The following is a 14,416-nucleotide window of genomic DNA, read 5'->3' as shown; positions in this document are numbered from 1 at the left end:
TTGCCTTGTATCTCTGTGTACCTCTGTTTTTGTTTGTTTGTTTTTTGAGATGGTGTCTCGCTCTGTTGCCCAGGTTGGAGTGCATTAGCATGATCTCCGCTCACTTCAACCTCCACCTCCTGGGTTCAAGCAATTCTCATGCCTCAGCCTCTGGAGTAGCTGGGATTACAGGTGTGTGCCACCACAGCCAGCTAATTTTTGTATTTTTAGTAGAGGCAGGTTTTCACCATGTTGGCCAGGATGGTCCTGAACTCCTGACCTCAGGTGATCCACCTGCCTCGGCTTCCCAAAGTGCTGGGATTACAAGCACAAACCATCATGCCTGGCCCTGTATCTCTGTTTAACTGATTCCCTTAAAAATAGTTCTAAGGATTTTGCCCTGAAGGGGCATATTAAATATACCATGAAGGTACAATAAGTAAAACAATATAGCGGAGGTTCAAGAATAAACAAATAAAAAATAGATCTCAATATCTTGGTACAAGTCTCTCTCTCTCTCTCTCTCTCTCTCTTGACCTTCCCTCTCTCTTTTTTTTTTTTTTTTTTTGGTAAGCTGTAGGAGGACCAGTTCTTTGGTTCTACTTTGAACACCTAAACATAGAACCAGGACAAGACCTTGTAGCACTTAATGGGTATTTTTTGAATGAATGAATGAATGAATGAATGAGGGAATGAATGAAATACTGACAACGTTTCAAATGGAAGAGGAAATATTCCATCCATAATAAAGGAGGTAAAAGAGACTCAAGGGAGTCGCTGAATGATACAAGGGGGAAGGAGTAGGGAAATAGGACAAGTCAGAAGAAAAATGCCTAAGAGGAATTTCTGGTTTTTGCTGTTGTTACTGTTTAATGAACCATTATCTTTCTTGTGTCCCACAGCTTCACAAAACACATGCAAATATACCACATCTTCTATGGGGAAGGAAGGGGTTGTAGTTGGAGGGGCATTTTCTTGAATTTTCATAACAGTCATATATTCATATACCTTTCTCTCAGGAATTCTGAGATTCATTCTATAAATATAATTGGATAATTTGTTAAAGATATAAAAATGATGTTTATCCCAGAGCTATTTTTAACAGTGAAAAAAAACAACTTTAATATATATTAAGAGTTATTAAGTAAATTAATCCATATCTATACAACTAGTGTCTACGCAGCTGTTTAAAAAATATGGTGTTTTTTTGTATTGTCATGGAAACACACTCACAGAATATTGGTAAGTCAAAAAAAAAAGCAGCTAATGAAAACAATAGTAAGTGTAATATGAGATGATTTTTGAACAAATATAGATACTTGCATAGGGGAAAAGTCTGGAAGAATATCAACAGTGGTCAGCTCTGGGTGGTGTTTCTTCCACTTGACCTTTCCTAGAAAAACTATATTCCTTTTTTCAGGACATATGGCTAAATATGCTATACTACATTTTTGCAAAGAAAAATATAGTTATTTCTTCACCTAGTCATCCAACTTTCTACATATAGAATTTTATTTCCTCCCACAAACTATGAAAAATGTACCCCATAGATTACAAGGTGTTGACGTGAAAGATTCAAATACAGCTTCAAACTCAGCCCATTTTAAGGCCAGAAATAATTGTCCCTTTCCATGAAACACAGCATTCCTAGAATGTCCAAAGGTAATATTTTAAGCATTTGGATTAAAAATTTGCAAGGTAATTGATGGTGAAAGTCCCACCTTGGAAGACTGAAATAGCTAAGCCACTTACTTGGGAATAGCTAGCTTAACTCAAGGAAAGTTACAGCCTCCTTGTTTTCAATGGGGAAGAGGCCCCAGGAGAAAACAGAAGAGATGCTTATGGCTTCTTATCATTCAAGCCTACTCCTCCGCAGCAAATCTGAACTTCACAGTTATTACAACCTCATAGCCACCTCTTTTGCTTGCATGTGGGCTGTTACCAGGGAAGACATTTCCCCATTTCACCCCCACCCCCTAAAAGCATGGGGAGAATGGAAAACGGATGAGTTCAGGAGTTTACTCCCTGATTCCAGGACCAGCATGGCCAACACCTACTCTCCTGGGTTTAACTGGGGAAAAGAGATCCCCAGAAAAGTCTTAAACCCTCCCTTTGGTTAGAGACAGGGATCAGAAGAAAAGAGAGTGAGGGAGGAAGGGACAGGAGGGAGTCAGGAGGAAAACAGGAAAGAAGGGAGGGAGGGATAGAGGGAGGAAGAAAGATGCCCATTCCTTTCTCCTGATACAATGTCCTGGCTGAACCTGTTCAAGAGCAGAAATTGGTTTCACAAACACGACAGATCTAAGAAACAAAATCATCATAAGCTCATACGTTCCACTGATTTGATACGGTTATAAAAGCAGAATAGCCTCCGGATAAAAACCTGGTTTCTGAGATCATGGGCCCTATTACAATAAAATTTCCCTATAACAATTCAGACCCAGGTATATGGAAAACACTTCACTTGCACAGTTTTCCCCAGTGTAGTAAAAGTTTTATTTCCTTCACAATAGAGCCTGCTTTCTCCCAGGAAGAGATACGAGAGGTTTAGTAAGGGAGTGGCTCTGTGGTGGTTGCTGACCCAGCTGAGTAAGGCCAGTTTTCTCATATCCCAGGGACCAGGGATTCTTGCAGACATTGAGAAGGTCACCATTTGTGTGTTTCCCGGAGTCAGCCTAGAACTGAGCCTACAGACAGCTTCAGCACCAAGCTTCTCGCCCCAGAGATAACCCCTTCCGCACACTGTCTGCTCCAGGGATCTCCTATTACTTTAACAAGGGCAGAGCAAGGGTTGAAACCGAAGAGTTCTGGAAACGCCTAGGCAAGAGTGTATGGCTAAGCCTCCCTTTCTATGTCCTTTTCCTTACTCCAGGCACCTAGGATCCTTCCCATGTTAAAGCTTCCTCTTAGGAAATGAGCTCATATCAGTCATTTCTACTTTAGTGGGAATTAAAATATCTCCACTCCCAAAGGCATTTTAATTTATAGCCCTTCTAAGTGTGAGAAGGAACATTTCACTTCTTATAAAAATCTCATGCATATTTGATCAGAATATTTTTGGGGTGTGAATGAGAAGGAAGACTTTTCCAGCTTTTCTCACCATTTTCTGGGTGGATACCTAAAACAAACATGGCCCCAAAAGCAAATCACAGCCATAAGCTACCCTTTGGAAGTGGCTTCACAGTCATATCAGAGGAAAGTTCATTTTTAAGCCATCTCTTTGAATGGTCACCTCCCACACAGACCAACTCTACTTCTGTTCCCCATAACCCTACGCATTTCCCCCACGCGGATGGCTGGAATGGATTCCACCCTCAAGGAAATACAGTCTCACTGGCTGGAGAATAGATGCCACGTAGTACAATCACCTGTAACTTTCAATGATGAATTGCATATTTACAATTATTTTAATTACACTTGAAAGGACAAAGATCAGGAACAGATGTCAGACATTTGAATTAAAATTAATGATCATTTGTTAATGGAGTGAAGAGTCATTCATCATTTTATTAGAACAAATTCTTAAGGCCATATGGGACCTTTTACAATGGAGCAAACCTTTATTCTCTTTAGTATATTAAGATTTTGATTAATAAAAGGCAGAAAACAGGGTTTCCCCAGTAACATTTCTTATTCCTTAATGTTAGTAGTTACCAACTAGTATCAAAAACTGGATATGTTCCAATAAAGTAAGTATCCAAATGTTGACCCTTCATTGACCAAATGTTGACCAAGGTGTGTCTACACTTGCCCACTCTTCCTTTCTTTTCTTTTTTTTTTTTTTAGACAGAGTCTTGCTCTTGTCACCCAGGCTGGAGTGTAATAGCATAATCTCAGCTCACTGCAACCTCTGCCTCCAGGGTTCAAGCGATTCTCCTGCCTCAGCCTCCCAAGTAGCCGAGATGACAGGCATGTGCCACCACACCTGACTAAATTTTGTATTTTTAGTAGAGATGGGGTTTCACCATGTTGGTCAGTCTGGTCTCGAACTCCTAACCTCAAGTGATCCACCCACCTCGGCCTCCCAAAGTGCTGGGATTACAGGGGTGATCCATGGCACCCAGCCCTGCCCTTTCTTTTTAAATTAATTTATTCAACGCATGTTCATTGAGTACCAAATACCATGATAGGCAGAGATATAATGATGAGCAGAACTAGGCATGGTCTTGCCTTCCTGAGTCTGGCAGTCTAAATGAAACAGATATTAATCAAACAATTTCACTCATAACTATAAAACCGCAACTGTGACAGGTGATAAGCATGCACAAAGGCCCTGTGACAGAAGGTATCCTGGGGCATGCAATGAAAGGACCAAAGGCCAGACCGATTGGATAAGCAAGCCCCAGGAGAGACCTGGTGTGAGAGGAACTAGAAGAGGTAGGCAGGGGCTTGTAGGTTATGGCTGGACTTTTCTCTTTCCCCCAAGAACAATAGGAAGCTATCAAAAGGGAGAGAATCACACTCAGAATTGAATTTCAAAATCATTCTGGCTGCAGTGTGGAGTCTCAATGGGAAGGAGGGAGACAGAACTGGTGTGCAAAGCCCAGGCAGGTAGGATTTGTAGTAGTCCAGGTGCAAAATGGTGGATGCAAGAGAAAGACAAGGGGGCAGTCTTGGCAGAGTGCTGGTTGCGGGTCTGGAGATGGAAATGGATAGATGTGCTAAGGATTATAAATCATCCTACTATAAAGACACATGCACATGTATGTTTATTGCAGCACTATTCACAATAACAAAGACTTGGAAGCAACCCAAATGCCCATCAGTGATAGACTGGATAAAGAAAATGTTGTACATATATGCCATGGAATACTATGCAGCCATAAAAAAGGATGTGTTCGTGTCCTTTGCAGGGGGGGACATGGATGAAGCTGGAAACCATCATTCTCAGCAAACTAACACAAAAACAGAAAACCAAACATCGCATGCTCTCACTCGCAAGTAGAAGCTGAACAATGAGAACACGTAGACACAGGGAGGGGAACATCACACACTGGGGTCTGTCAAGGCATGGGGAGCTAGGGGAGGGATAGCAGGAGGTGGGGGGCTAGTGGAGGGATAACATTAGGAGAAATACCTAATATAGATGACAGGTTGATGGGTACAGCAAACCACCATGGCTCATGTATACCTATGTAACAAACCTGCACATTCTGCACATGTACCCTAGAACTCAAAGTCTAATTAAAGAAGAAAGAAGAAGCTCTCCAGGACCAAGTAGTGGATTGGATAGGGACCATGGTGAAGACAAGCAAGGTGTTGAGGGATGGCTCCTGGGCTTCCGCCTTCCAGAACCAGATGGACAGTGATGCCATTTACTAAGAAACAAATGGCTGGGGGACACCCAATTTAAAAGAGAAGGTTCTGGATCTGGGAGATAGGCTCATGTATGCCCTTCCTGACCATGCCACCTCAACTGAAGCCACAGTTATGGTGGGGGAGATGATGGTGTTAAAAAGGAACAACAAGCGTGGCCACTTTTATTTGTCCAAGGTCCCACGGTCTCCTTCCCTGGGTATATTAGCACTGGGAAGCATCTAACCCCTCACTGAACGGGAGAGTGAAGGGATCTTCCTCAACATATCAGAACAGAGGGGCAACAGCACCAGGGTCAGCCCAGAAAAGGATGCCACAGACAGAAAGAATCACAGGAGTGACCCTCAGAGAGCAGCCAGCCGCTCAGCAAACACACCTGGCCCCTGCTGCCCAGCATCAGCCCTGGAGAAGACTGGCATCTTTCTTTTTTTGAGATGGAGTCTCATTCTATTGCCCAGGTTGGAGTGCTGTGGTGCGATTTCGGCTCACTGTAACCTCCGCCTCCTGGGTTCAAGCCGTTCTTCTGCCTCAGCCTCCCGAGAAGCTGGGATTACAAGCATGTGCCACCACACCCAGCTAATCTTTGTGTTTTGGGTAGAGATGGGTATTTGCTTTGTTGGCCGGGCTGATCTTGAACTCCTGACCTCAGGTGATCCACCCACCTCGGCCTCCCAAAGTGCTAGGATTATAGGCATGAGCCACTGCACCTGGCCAGATGAGCATCTTCTAGGCAACTCACACCCAGTGTGATCAGTGCTGTGATGAGAGAGACAGAGGGTAGCATGGGTGTTCACGGGCGCATGGACAGTTCCCAGGAAGGAGTCAGGCATGAGCTCTTACTCTCACACGTGAGCTGAATTATAAAGACCAATGGAAAGTATTTGAGTGTTTCCAGAAGAGGAAGCAGCAGGCCAGAAAAGATGGAGTATAACCCTGAGCAGGTTAGGCCCTTGGTGATCCTCCTTTCCTCCTCCTCCTCTGTGGTCCTTGCTAGCATAATCCTCTCAAGAAGTGGGCTTTCAGGCAACAAAGCTAAGAAGAGTGTTGCTTCTCTTCAGGTAAATTCTGCTTTCTCCCTTGAAAGCATAAGCCTCTCCTGGGGTTAAGTGCAAAGTATGGATACCTCCTTCAGAGGGCAGGAGTCATAGTGACAGGGAAAAAATAAAGCAAAATAAAACACTAATGACTCCCTCAATATATCATCCTCCCATGCATGTTCTGGAAAGTTTATCTGGACTGCAGGATAGAGGGTAGATTGGGGAGAGGAATAGGGGAATTTTTTAAAAAACAGTGCTTCTGGCATGAGATAGAGGGCCTGGATTAGGGAATTTAAGCCCTTTTCTGTGAGCAGTGAGCAGATATTTGAACACACCTGCAATATCAAATCATTCCACATAATTTGCCACTCTGGTCTTCCCCGCAGGGAGCTATACCTAGCCAAATAGGACACTAGATTAGAAAAGGAGAAATGCATAAAGCAAGTGGGGAAAGTAGACTTGGTTTCTACTCCAACAGAACTGAGTATGTGAAGATGTTTTCTCCTCTCCAAGCTCCAAAACCCAGACCTCTGTGCCCTCCCAGATGCAAGGGGGAAAGCTGAAGCAAGCAACCTCCCCATTCCTTCATTTCAGGGAATTAAAAGGAGATCACAGTTCAGCAATAATAAAGGACAGATCTTGCTCTGACTCCAGAGCAACGGGTGAAGTGAGTACAGAGGAGGGTTCCCAGATTGGCAGTAGTGAAGTGACAGCAGATGTCAAAGCCCTGCCTTAAGCTAATCAAAAGGCTGCTGGCTGCCTCCATCAGCAATACCTGTACCCCATACAATCAATCTCCCTTTCCCTCCCACGTCCCCTTATGTACACACATGCATGCACACGCATGTACACACGCACACACATTCATTTAGGAGTTGAAAGAGTAAAAAGACTTTGCTCTCAACAGGCTCCAAATACCCTCCCCTACCCAACTGATGACACCCCCTTCCTCCTTTCTTCCCCTCCTATGGTCATACAATGAGGAAAGTTTAAGACAGACGCTTCACAAAAACATGTGGACCCCCACTTTAGCAGAGTGTGGGCAACATGTGGGAGAATTCTGTGAGGCTTAGCCACAGGATATCTTTTCTCCCACTGCTGCAGAGATGGGGCTTGTAAAAGCAGAGCTGACAACAAGTGCCAGTCCCTCGAGGGTCCCTGGCCTCCAGGATAGTTTTGCACCAAGGACAGGGCACTGGGGTTCTTTGGAGACTGATGCCGTGTCCTTGCTATCCGCGGTTTTCCAGAGTCACGCAGGAATACCATTGGAAGGCAGCTTGTGCTTGTGCATTTTCCCTTCTCAAATGCAAGGCAAAAATGAGTTTGTCAAGATTGAGCTGTTGAGCCCACTAAAAACGTTGCTGGGAGTGAATACCCCAGGGCTCAAGCAATCAATCCTCCGTTGCAGGGGCTGGGCCCGGACGTTAGACAGGCTCAAGTGTAATTTAGGGCTGTGCTTATTACAGGCTCAGACTTTGTTTGATGCACTGGAGTGGAAAAAAGTTCCCTCTCTGCATGTGGCCGTGTCCTATGTGTCTATCGTATCTTTAACAATGTAAACATCAGAAACAGATGGGGAAATCCAGGCCAGTGCCAGGCCAAACAGCACTCACTACAGACAATACACCACGTTGCCAAGACAAATATGCTCTGTCGATATCACTAATTTATAGCTCACTGGAACCAAGCAAAACAAATAACAATTAAGGCCCAGAAATCTTAAAATGAATAACCTTCCTGTACACAAACTCAATGTCACTATTAAAAGGCCATCAACTGCAACGAATATATGAAACACAACAATGAAATCCTTCTTATGTGAATAATTACTGCATAATTACCAGGAAAGGGGGCATTTCTCTAGCTCTCAGAGTCTGTGGGTTTTGAACACTAAGCCTTGCTTTTGCAGAGCCCACAGATGCCTTCAAAATGCTTTTGCACACTCAGCGACACTGTGATAACACTTGCACGGGAGGGAGGGGGTACACAGGCCCTCATGCCCCCATTTTCCAGATGGGGCCCCTGGGGATAGACCGAAGAGGGGAATGGCCCAGTTGCATTGCTTTAATGCACAAAACAGGCCCTCAAAATTAGGTCTCCTGATCTCTAGCCCAGTGTCCCTTCCACCACCACCACTTCCTCCAATGCCCCTCCCCCATACTAGATCTCTTAACTAGGGAAGCAAGTGCAAGAAACCTCTTAGACACTGAATGGGCAAAGCCGGTGGTACAGCAGGGACCCAGCCCTTGCAATTCCCAGGTATCCTTCCAGGGATATTTGCACCCGGGGGTATTCACTCCCATTCAGCCCCTTGTCACTCCTCATTAGCTGATGCAGGTAGGTGCCTTAGCAGAGGTGAAGGCTACCTATGTAGCCACAAACTATGAAGGCAACAGGCTTCAGCTGAATTTCACATTTCAACCAGGTATAAGTTTATCTTAGGGGTCACGGCTCAGTCTAGGGAGTGAAAAGAATTCACCCAGCCAGTGTGGTGGCTCACAGGTGATCCCAGCACTTTGAGAGGCAGAGGTTGGAAGTTTTACATGAGGCCAGGAGTTTGAGGCTGCCTGAGTAACATAGCAAGATCCCATCTCTTTAGAAGAAGAAGAGGAAGAGGAAGAAGAAGGAGGGGCGGGGGGAGGAGAAATGTGCCTGAAAATATAGCCAATCCCTCTCTCTGCCTACAGTTCGTCCACCTGATGGGTCACTTGCTTTATCTGGGCACAGCCCAGCAGAAGTACTGCTCATCTTGCATGGGTCATGCTGAGGAGATCTGGCTCCCACCATAAGAAGGACCCTCTAACTGCACATACCACAAAGCTCTTGAGAGTCATTGGCAAGCACAATGAAAACTGTTCTTCACCCATCAGATTCCCAGAACATGTAAAACGCTGATCATTTTAACAATGGCAATGGTATGGGGAAATAGGTACCCTTACAAATTGATGGGAGGAGAACAAATTCCTATATTTATAGGCAATTTAGCAATTTTAATAAAAAGGTATTAGGCTGAACCATTCAAAATTGCCAATAGTCAACCGTCTTTGGCCTACAAAAATCTCGGATGGTTCAACCAAATACAGCGTTCTTGCCCTTCAGTTTTGCATACTTACTTCTTCATAGCTACCCTCGAGAAATGTTGGCATATGTACACAAAGATCTCACGCTGTAGCATATGGATGCCAATAACAGTTTGAAAACAACCAGGCCAGGTGCAGCGGCTCACACGTGTAGCCCCAACCCTTTGGGAGACTGAAATGGAAGGATTGCTTGAGCCCAGAAGTTCAAGACCAGCCTGGACAGAGTGAGATCTCTGTCTCTCAAAAAAAAAAAAACATTAGCCAGGCATGGTGGCACATGCCTGTAGTTCCAGCTACCTGAGAGGCTGAAGTGGGAGGATCACTGAGACAGAGGCTGCAGTGAGCTGTGATCGTGCCACGGAACTCCAGCATGGGCAACAAAGCGAGATCACCTCAAAAAAGACAAGAAAAGAGAACAACCTAAAACGCCCATCAATAGGAGAAACGGGGGGAAATGATAGATCCCCAGTGGAAAATACTATACAGCAAGTAAAAATGTAGTCCTTTTCAACAAATTAATTGCAAAAGGAGAGGGAGAGAGAGATGGAAGGTGAAACTGTGGGTTAAAGGAGACTTCAGAGATAGATCAATCAATGGCAATGTGTGGATCTTAACAGGATCCTGATTCAGATACATAGTTTTTTAAACTAGATGAAGGCTGATGTTAAGAAATTATTAATTTTTTAAGTGTGACAATGGTATTGTGTTTTTTTAAATAGCCCTTAACTAGGGAGAGAGGAGGGCAGGGCAGGGAAGACATAAACAGAAAGAGAAGAAGGAAGGAGTTCTGACAACTTGCTTCAGCTCTCTGCTACCCACGGGCAAAGGGGTCCCTGGTAAGCAAAGAAAGCTCTCTTCAACCTTTCTTCTAGTAACATCTACTCCAAAGTAAGATTCTCAGTTTGGAAACCTAGGCTGTCACCCTGCACTAAGCTGATTATTCACTGGTTCGATCTACGCCTAATCTGCCCTCCATTACTCAGGATAGCGAAGAATTGACTGGAAATTGCATGTTGGATTCTGCGTAGAAAATAATGTACACATCTGAAATATTATTGAGTTGTCTGAGAGCTGCTAGACTACATTCTAAGATGACTGCATGGAGTATTTACAACTGCCAAAACAAGTTACTTCGAAAATAAATATGGTATTTTTAGCCCAGTGTCGTTGATAACCTATTCTGTGAAGTCATAAGCTCAGCTAAGACACAGCAGCACAGCTCCAGTCCCCTCCGGTTGCCAGGGATCGTCTGTAGTGCACAGGCTGTCCAGCTCCCTGGGGTGACGGACTGAGGTCTGCCTGCCTCTGGGAGCTTGCACATTCACTCTCCACAGTCAAAGGCAGTCGGGCCAGATCTCTGCAGAAAGCAGCACTCACCCTCAGCTCCCCATCCTCCCCAGTAGGCGATCAACGTTGAAGAATAAAAGGGAAAGAGCAGCAGTGAGAATGGAAAAGTGAAAAAAGCAGCATGGGGAGGAGAAGGGAGGGAGGAGGCCAACACCACCTCAGCAGACGCTAAGGGCAGCCAAGGAGCCAGAGGGGAAATGAAAGGCGAGAAGGCAGAGAGGCATGGTTCCTCCATGACCAGAGGAGCAGAGCCACCCAAGGGTGCAGAAGACACCGTAGGGACTGCGGGCCCTGGGCTGGAACGTGTGCATCTGAGATGGAGCTTTGTGGAAGGGGAGCAGGAACCCAGGGAGGCTGGGTCTTCAGCTCACTCTATTTTTTACCAACATTTTCCTCTCCTGCTACTGCTGCTCCCGTTGCACTGCGATAAGGACCCTCCAGGAGGACAGCATCCGAAAGTATTGGCTCAGGCTAATCTAGGTTTAAGCCTCAGCTCTGCCATACAGCTGTGTGACCTTGGGCAAGTTACTAAACCTCTCTTGGTCTCAGTTTCCTCAACTATGATGTAGAGATGACAGTAACACCTGACCTCCGGGAGGCTGGGAGAATGACACACAATGTTTATATGGTGCCTGCTACACACTGGGACCCCCGTAAGTAGAGGATGGTGTCCCCATTACCCTTTGGCCTCATATTCCCAGTCCCTCTCTCCTATAAGACTAATTGACCTTCTTTCTATAAGGTTAAGATACATAAGTTATAGCCATTTGGCTAAAGTCTGGGCAGGGACTGTGGGAGGAGAGAGGAGAGACGAGCTCAGGAACTGTGGTTTTGGAGAGGTCAGCAGCACTGGTGATGACAATAGCATTCGATGTTTCAGGCCATGGAGTCAGCCACACCTGCTTTCAAATCCCACCTCTACCATTTACCAACTACATGGCCTTAGGTAAGTGTGTTAGCTTACTATGACCGCTGTAACAAATTGCAGCAAACTCAGTAACACAACTCAAATGCATTCTCTTACTTGTGACCTCTCTCTGGAGGCAGCAAGTCTAAAATCAGTTTCACTAGCTAAAAGCAAGGTGTTGGCAGGGCAGGCTCCTTCTGAATGCTCTTGGGCAGAATCCATTTCCTCCACTTTTCCAGCTTCAAGTAGCCGCCTGTGTTCCCTGGCCTGTGTCCCCCTCTTCCATCTTCAAAGTTCATGGCTCTAGTCTCCACCTCCATTCACTCTGACCCTCCTTCAACTTCATGGAGGGGCCACTTGACTACATCAGGCTCACCAATACAATCTGTGCTTCAGTCACGTCGACAGAATCCTTTTTGCCATAGAAGGTAATATTGGCAGGCTCTGGGCAGTATGACATGGACATATTTGGAACCATTATCCAAACTACCATTGCAAGTGAATTGAATTCTCTGAGGCTTGTTTTCCTCACCTGTACAAAGAAAATGATACTTACTGTAATGGTTCCTGTTACATGTCAACTTAGCTAGGCACAGTGCCCTGATACGTGGCCAAATACCAGTCTAAATGTGGCCATGAAGGTATTTTTTAGATGAGATTGGCACTTGAATCAGCAGACTTTGAGTAAAGCAGATTACCCTCCATAATACAATGGGCATCACTTGATCAGTCAAAGAACTTTTGAGAAAAAATCTGATGTGTCTCAACCCTGGTAGGACAATGAGGAACAGGTCCATGGCATGATGCTATGAGCATATCCAGAGGCACAAGCAATGTCCACCATATTTAGGTAGGGGAAGTATTACAGTTGCTGTGTTTTTGTTTTTCTTTCCTGTCTCCCTGCGTCTGTCCCTTCCTAGCTTTGCGCCCAGGAAAGAAGGGATATTGCCTCCAGGTTGCCTTTGAACTCAAGCAGCAACTTCAACTCTTCCCGGGATCTCTAGGCTGCTGGTCTGTCCTGCTGATTTCAGACTTGCAAGCTTCAACAATTACAGGAGCCAATCACTCTTTAAAAAAAAATTAAGATACACACATACACACACATGCAGCAGGAATATACGCAATCCTATTGGTTCTGTTTCTCTGGAGAGTCCTGACTAATACACCTACCTTGAAGCTTTGCAGTCCAGTTTAAATGAGATAAAACATGCACAGTGTTCAGCTCAGTGTCCAACACATAAAGGTCTATAAATATTAATTGTCAATGTTGTGGGGATTTTTAACACTAAAAAAAAGCCTCCAGATGTGAACTGCTGTTATGCCACAATGGCCATTGAGTTCACTGAGTTAGTTGTGAAGAGCAGGACCAAACCTATCTACCTCTAATCACTCTTTAAGAACCTCCCTACAGCAACAGACATGCCTCAGGGTACTTTCTATGGTCCCCTGTTTGTCCTGGAAACAGGGCTTTGCCCTCATAGAGTCACTTCTTACAAATAAAAGATGAACTGAGTGCCCTGAGCAAGCCAACAATCAGTGGCTGCCAACCCTGCTCAGAAACCACAGCCACCACTTCGGCATGTGGACAGCAGGCTTCACTGTCACAGACGTCGCCGTGGGAAGGGAGGGAGCAAGCAGCACCCAAAAGTCAGAGATGTCTGCCCACAAGGAGATACCCTGAAGTCACTCCTCTTGGTCACAGGCTCAGGGACAGGACTAACATACCAAGTGTGCCAACCTCAGAGATGAGGGTGACCTGCCACATGAGCGCTGACCCCGTAAATGAAATAAAATGGAAGGAGACAGGGAGGAAAAAGAAAGAAAAACACAGCAGCTATATCCCCTACCTAAATACGGTGGACTTTGCTTGTGTCTCCAGACACACTCATAGCGTGAGACCATGGAACCGTTTCTCACTGTCCTACCAGGACTGGCTATGAAAGAGGAATCCTGCTAAAAGGATGGAGAAGCATGGTTTTAGGTACACCCTATTTGGGTTGTCATATTTTAGCAGCCCTCAAGTATATTCCTAGGAGTTCACTGGCGTCAAGCATATGGGGCTGTTTAGGGGGTTAGCGGCTCAGCTCTGGAAGGCACTCACATCTTCTCTACCGTGGGAGTCGCAGAAGCTTGAATTCATTGAGCTAAGGCAGGCAAACATCACTAGGCAAAGGTGTCTGAAGTTCAAACACTGTGGCAATTTGCATGGTAATTTACACAGCAACCCTTTGTCCCCCTGTCATCCCAAAGAAGCCCTCCCAAACATTGAGGGAAAGCAGCTCAAACGTCTGCAGCCTGCTTGACATATGTGATTTCCCCTGGCTCTTGCCAGACTGAAGGGGAGGGGACCGGGGTGTGGGTTTTACTGTGGCGGCTGGCATTCGTTGACATTGTTCAGCTGAGAGGCTGATTAGAGGAAGACGGGGAAAGTCATCATTTGGCTACATTGTAAGAAAACCTAATATTGGAAACTATTTGTGATTAGCTAGGAGTTAACCTTTCAAGTAGTACTAAAAATAATTACTCCAGCCAGGCATGGTGGCTCATGTCTGTAATCCCAGCACTTTGGGAGGCTGAGGCAGGCAGATCACGAGGTCAAGAGATCAAGACCATCCTGGCCAACAAGGTGAAACCTCATCTCTACCAAAAACACAAAAATTAGCTGGGCATGGTGGTGCGTGTCTGTAGTCCAGCTACTTGAAAGGCTGAGGCAGAAGAATTGCTTGAACCCAGGAGGCGGAGGTTGCAGT

The sequence above is a fragment of the Cebus imitator genome, unplaced genomic scaffold, assembly GCF_001604975.1.
Source record: "Cebus imitator isolate Cc_AM_T3 unplaced genomic scaffold, Cebus_imitator-1.0 Scaffold91, whole genome shotgun sequence".
In the NCBI taxonomy this organism is placed as follows: domain Eukaryota; kingdom Metazoa; phylum Chordata; class Mammalia; order Primates; family Cebidae; genus Cebus; species Cebus imitator.
This window is presented reverse-complemented; position numbering follows the sequence as displayed.